The 9,972-nt window shown below is 46.2% G+C and overlaps 1 long non-coding RNA gene across 3 annotated transcripts; it reads right to left on the reverse strand.

Annotated features, from left to right (window-relative positions):
* Positions 1 to 3,071: 3,071 nt before the first annotated feature.
* Positions 3,072 to 6,280, reverse strand: LOC126545120 (uncharacterized). 3 transcript variants are annotated; one of them, XR_008608333.1, is made up of 5 exons: positions 5,420 to 6,280; positions 5,051 to 5,283; positions 4,819 to 4,977; positions 4,096 to 4,255; positions 3,072 to 3,286 (listed from the first exon to the last, which is right to left on the reverse strand). It is a non-coding gene; the product is annotated as an uncharacterized lncRNA (long non-coding RNA). The 3 variants fall into 3 exon arrangements; XR_007602293.2 differs by having other exon boundaries at positions 4,819 to 4,924; positions 5,051 to 6,280; XR_007602292.2 differs by having other exon boundaries at positions 5,051 to 6,280.
* Between the last annotated feature and the right edge of the window lie 3,692 nt (positions 6,281 to 9,972).

A 9,972-nucleotide genomic window follows, 5' to 3' on the forward strand; every position in this document is an offset into this window, starting at 1 on the left:
ACCGCGCTTGTACCACTCCGAGCGCCTCGGGCGCCAGGCCACGCGAGCCGTGCGGGAAAAACAGCATATCAGGGGATGCGCTATGCGGGAAAACATCAGGGGAGGCGCGAGGGTCGCGCATCCCCACATCCCCCCAACCTTAAATCACTTCTTATTCCGGCGAAACATTTCACACAGTCTAACATCAACACGTGCTTCGCGAACAAGGTGGTACATGCAACAGTGGCCGCGCCGGGGAAATGTCCACACGCTGTCCGTAACATGCGAGCCGACTGTCCTTGGGGTACACTGCTGGCGTCCGCCGGTCACCGCAGCAGCTTTGCGACTCGACGGCACGATCCCAGGCCAGGACTCCGGAGACGACGACGCGGTAGTCGGTACGAGCAAGTGTCGCTCGCGCCGACGCGCCCTGCTGGCAAGAGCCGCCGTAGCTGTCGGTGACCGCTGGCTCCTTTGTCCGCCGCCGAGGGTTGTGAGCTGGATGCAGGAGGCCGCCGAAGTCGCTGCGCCAAACTGGCCACAGCATCACCATCGCCCGGGGTGACTCGATCGCAGTCCGGGGCAGCAGCGCAGACGATGTGCAGGTGACAGCAAGCCAGGGGTGACTCCAATCACGCTGCGTAAACTCAACACACTCGGCAAACACTACAGTAGTGCAAGGGAGAGGAATTCTGCATGCGCATCGCCCACGTGGTACGATGTTCAACTCGGCTAGCAAAAGATCGGGCAGCTACTCAGATGCTAAGTTCACGTGAACGAAGCTCGCTTTCTTGAGTCGAACGAGTAATTTCAATTCGTGCGAGGCTAACTAGAATGAGGGAAGCAACTTGCAACACCTCAACGCCACGGTCCACCAGGTTGTGTCCCTCCACGTGCGACAGGCAGCTTCGTAAAGCCTTAGGCCTAAAGCGTCGCTACCCTGACAACAACCGGCATCCAAAAACAACACTCAAAATGAGCGCAAAACAGGCAGCCGCGAGGAGACGTTAGCTCTGTGAGGTGGTCCTACTCCGCTCGGTGCACACAGCATCCGAGTCGACGGCGCCCACCGTCCCAGACGGTGTCGGAGCGCCCGGTGCCAGGCCGCAATACCAGTCAGCCCGTCGTGGCACCCGTGGCCCGCGGCCACCCGGCTCCCAGAGCCGCGACTTCATCCGAGTCAAAGAGATAGAAGAAGCTATTTACATAAGAAATTCGGACCACCCACGAGGCTTCCGTACTCACTCGCTTCAGGCTTGCCACTGCTCCGCGGGCACTCAGCCTCGCTCTCCCAGGATGCAGACCACGTGGCTCTCGTACTGACGAATGTCATTAAAAAAAACACTTGCGAAAAGGCTTAGCATGTTGACAAGTCCAAACACACTACCGCCACCGTCGCCTCTCTCAAGAAAGCACGCCGCCGACGCTAGCGATCCAAAATCCACGCTAGGCCTACGCTTCGGTTCAAACAAAGGTCTTGAACGAAGCAACACTTAAAATTATCGTCCGATGCCCCAAGAGGTCCACGTTGGGCAGCCAGATGTGGGGAGATACGGGGTTCTCTCCTCCGCACTCTTGGGACAAAGGAACGACAACACAGTAGTGCAAACAGTCACAAGGGCATTTATTGCACCTTTCATAGATCCATGCCTGCTAGCCGAGTTCATATCCCCAAAACATGCCGATAGGCGCGCGACAAATCTAGAAGTCCGACTCACCGCGTCCTCGCGAGCGAATATGTTCGCTCCATGCTGGATCCCAACGCCTGGTCGTTCGCGTGTATAGTCACGCGAATCGTGGCGCGTTCCAAGGCGGCCACGCGAGGCGGTCTCGCAGATGCATCGGTCGCCGCGCGCTCGCGGGAGACGTCCTCCGCCGCGCCCGACCCGCCGGGAAAGAGCAAGCGCCTGTCCCTCGGCGCCCGAGTAACCCCGCCGCGACGGTGGCGCCATCTCTCACACCGCGCTTGTACCACTCCGAGCGCCTCGGGCGCCAGGCCACGCGAGCCGTGCGGGAAAAACAGCATATCAGGGGATGCGCTATGCGGGAAAACATCAGGGGAGGCGCGAGGGTCGCGCATCCCCACAAATGCTATTCGCCAATTTCGTGATCGTTAGACCATTCTCAGTAATACATAATTGCTCATTTCAAGTTGAGTAAATGAAGAATATATATGTCTCTGATCTCAAAAAGAGAGAAAAAAATTTGGAGGACGCTAAAGCTTCGCCTATAAGAGTGGAACGCGATAGCATTCAAAGATCCCCGACTGCTTCTCGCGTTTCCCGGCAGCTGGAGCATATGTAACCGTAATGTTTGTTGGGAAGCGCTGGCCACGAACGCTATGCACGAAGGCGGGCTTTCTGGTAGAAATTCAACCTCTTGCGTGGGCTGCGATGCGATGGAGGCGAGCGCCAGCTGGAGCGCCAACTCTGTGGCCCCTGAAACATCCGCGCCCCAGCAAGCGCAAATGGTGGACACCGCAGCTGGTTTGTGAATGGTAAAAACACTGGAAAAGGGGTTTCTTTGAGTTTTTGCGTAACAGAATTCTGTTTTCTCGTATAGTAAAATTACAATCCGAGAGCTGTCATCCCAAGCAACAAAAAGACCGTGGCAAAATGTCGGCCCGACGTCTCCGGCCGACTGCAAAACGGTTGGCCCGACCTCGGCAACCGAGGGCGGCCCAGCTTTGGGGATTGACATTGGCCTAACGTCGGCCGATCGTCGGCAATCGATGTAGGCCCGACCACTGTGGCCGACTTGGCCGACGGCGTCCCATACGAGGGCCTACCAAGGCTTTAGGTACGTAGTCAGTCGGCCAGCCGTAGGGCCATTCTATTTGGCCAACGCAGCCGAGCGCATGCCACACGCGGGCCAGCCATGGCCCTGACGACAATAATGGTCGGCATTGCACCGGCCCGGTGCTGAAAGCCGACGTTGCTTTTGACGCCCCGAATAATCGTAGCTTTTGCATCATGCATTTACAACAGCATGCGCATCATGCATCATGCTTGTGTGGTGGCCGGCATAGAAGTACCACACGAAAGCGAACGCTTTTTTGTACTTTTCATGCCACATAAAGGCCAGGCAAAAGATTCTGATACAGGTCTTTATTTCTTGTAATTGTATATGTACACCGACACGTTCACAAGTTTCAAACACTAGTTCATATTTGGTGGGCTTGAAGCAGGGTCACGGCGCCTTCTTTCATTCCGGCCTCCATCCCTGTCAGCTGCTCCAACCAACCAGCGTTTTGCGACTCCAGCCACTGATGCTAGTGAAGCGTCAGGGAACGTGCTCCTCACAGATGCTGCAAAAAAGCGGCACATATAAGAAAGCTGCCCCCGCTTTATAGTTCAGTTGGCGAGTCGCATTCCATTTGAAGAAGTGAAACAATCAAAAAGATCATAAGTCAGATATCCACGAAACATTAAAGAAACGACAACAAAGCAATATTAGGGACGTGCAAATCAGTATCGAAGCTGTCAGGAAGAGTGGCTGGACGACACAAATCGTGTAAGTACCGGATAGTTGGTAATTTATATGTCGTTAGCAATAGGGGGAACTGAACACGGAACCATAGCAAAACACGCATACACAGTGGCTACTGTGTCTATAGGTAGCGCGGCTATTTACACCACGATAGGTCTTGTTGCTTCCCGTGAGCACTGTATGAAACAGCCGAGTTGAAACGCCGAGACAAAGAACGCGCCGGAGCGCGCCAAGCGGCACAAGGAGGTGAATAGGTAAATGTCTGGAGAGGCAAGAGGGGAAGCTTATGGCATGATACATATACTTGCTGACATGATGGCAACGATGATAGGTCTATGTTTCGCAGAAAATAGTTAGCATACATGGGTTAAAGCAGAAACAGCATATACAGCATATATTATATGGTGAAGCAAAACAAACTCCTCAAAAGCAGTGGCAAAATATGGACGCCGCAAGTAGAACTCACTTATTACGGCATTATTTTATTAAAGAAAATGCTAATACTGGACGCAGCAAGATGCAATAAGCAGCAGGTTGTTTGAATGAAGAAAAAAAAACTAAGCATGCAGTTGGTACCGATGTTCGCAACGTGCACTAGAAAGCTGATTGTTATGCCATATTTCTTACTTATATTCGTGATGGCCATGAGCTTCACGAAGGCGTGCTTCCTCCCCTGCGACCCTTTCCAGCTGAACTGCAGTGCAGCTTCATTTGGAAGTATGCCCTGCAGAATAGTGCTCACGGCACGACCGGTGTCCGTTCCTCCGTTTCTGGAAAAAAAGTTCACCTGCACGAACCAGCGCACGTAGAGTTAAACCAGACATCCAAATACGTGGTTATCGTGGTCTATAAAAAATAATGGCCAGGATAAGAAACGCTCTCGTTTTAAATGTTTTAACCACATAAAACAAATATATCTAGAAACAACGTTCTATGACAGAATGGCATATGGCTGCGGTATTGTATGAATGACAAAATGAAAATCAACCAAATATTAAACATGAATACATAGTTTCTCTAAAAAGAAAACACAGCATGTCATTCACCATCTGTTCCATGCGGGAATCTGAAGCTAAATATTCCTCTAAGATACGCTTTAGAGCCGCCCAAGGAAACATGAGGACAGGAAGGATAGGTTTACCGACTTTGGTCGGAATATCAGTGAAAAAAAAAAAAAAAACCATCCAGGCAGCGCGATAAATGAATACAACACATAGTTGCACAAACAAAATAGCACGCAGACTGCCACGAGACAAATGTATAGGTATACATAACGTCGAGACCGCGGTGACAAAGTATTACACGTAAACTACGAAAATGCAACAAAAGAAAAATTGAGGAAGAACTTACATATGGGCTATCCGCAGGGTTTCACATACGTGTCTTCTTGTCTGATGTTCCTAGATCTACTCTAGTCCACATGCGGTGAAGCGCGCCACACACAATCCATTCTTACCTGCAATGCACCAGACGTATATCATACAGGTATTTACAGTTATATTTTTTCATCTGTGGGAAGGAACGAAAGCAACTTCTAATTAATTATGACTTTTCCGCAATAATAACCAGACAAGCGTCTTACCCAATTTCTTCCCGAATGGTGATAACAGTTCCGAGCGTAGCAGGTCATTCGCACACGTACTGTGCTTCAATTTAAGCAGTGTCGTTCCAGCGTTTCCTAGAGAAAAATTAACGAGAATACAAGACGAAAAAATAATATTAGAAATATATACATGAAAGTACGTCTCACATTTCTCTGTCCCAGCTCTCGAACGCTTGATCCGTTCTCATGTAAAGCCTCTTTTTTTTTTCTTCCTGTCAGAAAAAATAAGCCCGAAAGACAAGGAGTTTATCATACGTTGCAAAACCATTTACACAATACAAAGCGACCTTTGTTCACTTGAAAAAGACAGTCATGCATTACACAACGTGAAATTAAAATGCCACTTACGAGTACGCATATCTTGAACGGCGAGATACGGCGGCTCCACTGCATGTAAAGGGCTTGCGCTGTTCTTGTCCTTGTCACTTTTGTGTAGCTTGCGTTTATATGCGCAGTCCATGATAACAGAAATGCACCAACTAGTCTACCATGAGACGCGGAACGAGCTGGCATCCAGAGCTAGCATTTGGCGGCAACTCACGCACCCGCGCCATTTGGCGGGAACTCGCCTGCGCCCCTGCAAGCAAGCGGCGTTGGCCTGACGAAGAAAAAATAGACAGCAAGGAAAGTCCCGTTTCGCTTTCTCGCCCCGTCCTCGCTGGTGGGAGCTGATGCTGACAGAGAGAATCGCCCGTCCCTGCTTTCCAAGAACCTCTTCATTCCTTCTGGGAGAGGGAGAGGCGACAGCCCAAGACGACCTCGGTTCCCCACACTTTTCCTTTTTTTTCGTTTTTCAGGCGCTTCCTGTGAGCGCGTTGCCGTTTCCTTTTGGTGTGTGTGCTGTGCACGTGCGTGCGTGCGTGTGTGTAATGAAAATCTGCGTTCTATATTTTGCAGGGATTGGTAGCGCTATACGAATATGTATATACCTTATGTGAACAATAATTTTGACCTCTTCAACGTGTCGAACAGTACTTTGGGTGCTATGTACGTTAGCATGTAGGTTCTGTTTTCTTGTTTGGGAGTATTGTACAAATATCGTATAATCTTGATTGGTTTCCTTTTGTACTTGCTCAGTATTGTATACCTGTTATTACCGGGTGCAATTGTCTTTGTTTTAAAAGTGTCGCTGTAAAGGCTCTGCCAAGCGAAAGGGGGCTGCGGCTTTGTCAATCTGTATCTGACAGCTTTTTCTGCGCCTCTGCTGTCTGTACCTTTACAAGACAGAAATAAATAATTTGAATTTTAATAAGTATTTATCGTCAAAGCATCACGTCTATATGTGCACGAAGTTCGATAGGTGCATGCATGCATACACAGTCAATACGCTTTCCAGAGAGCTTTGCACGAAAATGGTAGATATGCTTCACAGGAGACGGCGCTTGAAAAAACACTCATGATATACCATGAATTTATTAATTCTTAACTGCTTGATTATTGAACGTCATTAGTTAATTGAGCGAAAATTGGAAGAATTTGATCTAACTCTAGTTCTTCCCAATCAAATCCACGTCGACAGCAGAAATGCTCTATTTTATGATTTACATTGATTGGCATGCAGCCTTAATTATTCTTAGACGAATCGACAATAGCTAGAAAAATTGCAGATTTTGACATCTCTTCACAATTCGCCTTCGTATAATCGCTTCTTTCACCCTCCCCAGTGAAAACATTCAACTGAAATGTTTCCTAGAACTGTACAGTCCACGAGTCGCCTGCGCTTAGTTCGTTTGACGATTTTTTCTGTGCTGCGACAGGGCCGTTTACAATTAACGCGCCGTTCGCGAACAATTTTGCTTGACTCTTTCTGCAGTTCAGATGACTATTACGAGAACTGTCTAATGCAATATCCACTTCATTAAATTTTGTTCCCCGTTAAATAGTTATTTTCTCGATAGTTTAACTACAAAAGAAGAAAGCAATAATGAACGACACAATAGTGTTGCAAACATATCCGTTTTTGAAGTATTGAAATCTTGTGCTTTTTGGTAAAGCAAATGTAATACTTACGCGATATGTCTTCTTCTTGCGACTTGCACACTGGTCTCCACGTACTCTTGCTCTCATAATAGTGGTCGTTGCATGCGCACCCGCATATATGGCGAAAATAAATTTGATTCTGATTTCATTATTCACTCTAATTACTAGAGTTCTATCAGTCCGGAACAAAACACAGAACCATCCTTTAGCCGGAAGGTGATCTAACTGCCAGATGAACTGTCACTGACGTCTGTATGTGATGGTTGCTGTTTTTCCCCGTGTGATGAACCGCCGTCATCGCTTTTGTATAGCTGGTATATATTCCGTCATTATATATATTCGTCCTTCAACATTTGTTACGCAAAAGCAACAACAACAAAAAATTGCTGCCTCTCACTTCTTCAAAGGACTGCGCAGCCTGTCGGAACGCACTGGCGCGTGTGAACGCATGGCCTGAAGGTTCAATTTCAAAGTGTTGTTCAATTGCTGCCTGAACCACTCGTGAAGACCTTTCGTGCCCCGTTACTTTATTATGCTAGCTTTTCTTGTGACCGATGACAAGACATTAAATTTGGCGGCCTCTGCAAGACTAAGCTGCATCAACACAGCTTCTTAAATATACGAATTGGCTCAGCGGCTGTCGGACAGTGTGCATGGTCCCTTGTGGCACGTCACTAAAAAACCAATTAAACGCTTAGCGTATATGCACAAAATGATGCGACCACTAATATAACATGAGAGGGGACTTTCGGTCTCACAAAAAAAACGATATATATATATATATATATATATATATATATATATATATATATATATATATATATATATATATATATATATATATTACACGAAGTGCGCATGCGCACAAGCATGATGCATGCGCATCATGCATCATGCTTGTGTGGTGGCCGGCATAGAAGTACCACACGAAAGCGAACGCTTTTTTGTACTTTTCATGCCACATAAATGCCAGGCAAAAGATTCTGATACAGGTCTTTATTTCTTGTAATTGTATATGTACACCGACACGTTCACAAGTTTCAAACACTAGTTCATATTTGGTGGGCTTGAAGCAGGGTCACGGCGCCTTCTTGATACCTGATAATATTTTTTTCACTGGCCTCTTTCTATAAGAAGGACGAACATTCTAGGCAGCGAAAAAAGTATGAGACATATTTCATCCTGGGGTAAATCTTTTATTCATAATATTCATTCCCAGAAAATATGATACAATGAAACGTTGATGCTTAAAAGCAAAACTTAAAGTTAAAGCGTTTTCAGATCACTGAGAAAGCGTAAGTCTTTATACGAGTTTGGTTTAAATGCGCAACGCAGTAAACAAATCCTTTAATGTAGTTTGCACCCATGATATTTCTTTGCTTGTTCTTGGCTTTAAGTTGGTTGCACTAAAATTGGCCATATGCCGCCGGATATGTTACATATTGCATACCATTAAGGCATATGCACATCACTAGTGCCTTTTCTAGGGATGTGTCATCGCTCATCTCAGCGTTTTCCTGCTGACGGCCGCATATGAGGAGCCTTGTTTCCCCCCAGACACTGCATGACCTTATACGGTCGCTTAGCGCTATCTGAAAAAAAAAATTCTTTATACGCAAAGTATAATACTTTAGAGATGAAAATATGTTTCCTTTAGGCTAAATGTGTTTAAACTAGTACCTCTTGCTTTTTCACTGCTTTAACATTGATTGCACTTCTGAGATTTCTCCTACTGACTGCTCTTAAAATGTTGCGGTCCGGAAGTTTTTAGAATTTGGGGATATGGGAAAAATGGTCAAATCACCGCATTAATGAGAGCATGCATTGCAAGCCTGCTTCTGAAGCGACGAATGAAGGCTCAGAAAATTTCAGTATTTTTGATAAGATCAGAAGGAACATTTTCAATTTTGTTCATTTTTATCAATTCTACTTCCAAACATTTATTTGCTTTCAAATGGGACCTGAAAAACAAAATAACGATGTGCAAAACGCAATTAGGTGAGTCACATAGCTGCAACTGATATTATTCTATTATACTCTTGATAAAAATAAAGTTTAAAAGTTCGAACACAAGTGGCAACGCTTTTGATAGAAGCTTTCATTATAGAAGCAAAAATGAGCTATAAAAACGCAGTTACGCTTAATTCTAAACCCAATGGAGATGGAAATTCTGACAAGAATGGCATTCTACGTGAACTTATCACACGTGAACTCTCACTGTGGACATAGACATGTTTGCAGCTGGAAATCAAGAGCTGCAACGGGAAGAGTACATTCGTGTTCATCGAACACAGTCACACTTCCTCTTTTTAAAGCTAAAAATGTAAAATATGCAGAGCTACACAAGATAGATATCCTAATGCAGAGTGCAATTGAGGTTAGAAATTAAGTAGCGCGTGTGGTTGCAACCTCGCATGCAGCGCTTCGGAGATGCAGGTTACTGTCAGTCGACAAATAGCTCACAAAATTATGAATTTTCACATTATAGGCCGCAGTATACTATGAGCGGCATACGCGGCAACTACACGGCATACACGGCACACCACATCGATGCGTCACTAACAGAGTTCTAAACCATGAGAAGAAGCGCATGCAAAATGCAGTGACAACTCCAAGCTCGCCACCCTTGCCCGAGGCGAAATGGCAGCGGGCACAGAGAGAACGGTGAGTTGGCGAAGATAAATTAAAAACAATAGAAATGGTGTGAATTTGGTACTTCAGCGCAATTAGCTGAACAATTCAGAAAAATCCAACAGCCCGGTGTTAAAACTTGTTAAACAAGCACGATGATGACTGCTATCTATTTCGATCAACGCTACTGCTCGCTTTTCAATAAATTCACCATTACGGCAAATTTTGCACCACACATCATACAAGCACATACCGGAAATCATGACCAATTGGCAGTCAGCCGCTATTTA

The sequence above is a fragment of the Dermacentor andersoni genome, chromosome 10 (genome assembly GCF_023375885.2).
Source record: "Dermacentor andersoni chromosome 10, qqDerAnde1_hic_scaffold, whole genome shotgun sequence".
NCBI lineage: Eukaryota > Metazoa > Arthropoda > Arachnida > Ixodida > Ixodidae > Dermacentor > Dermacentor andersoni.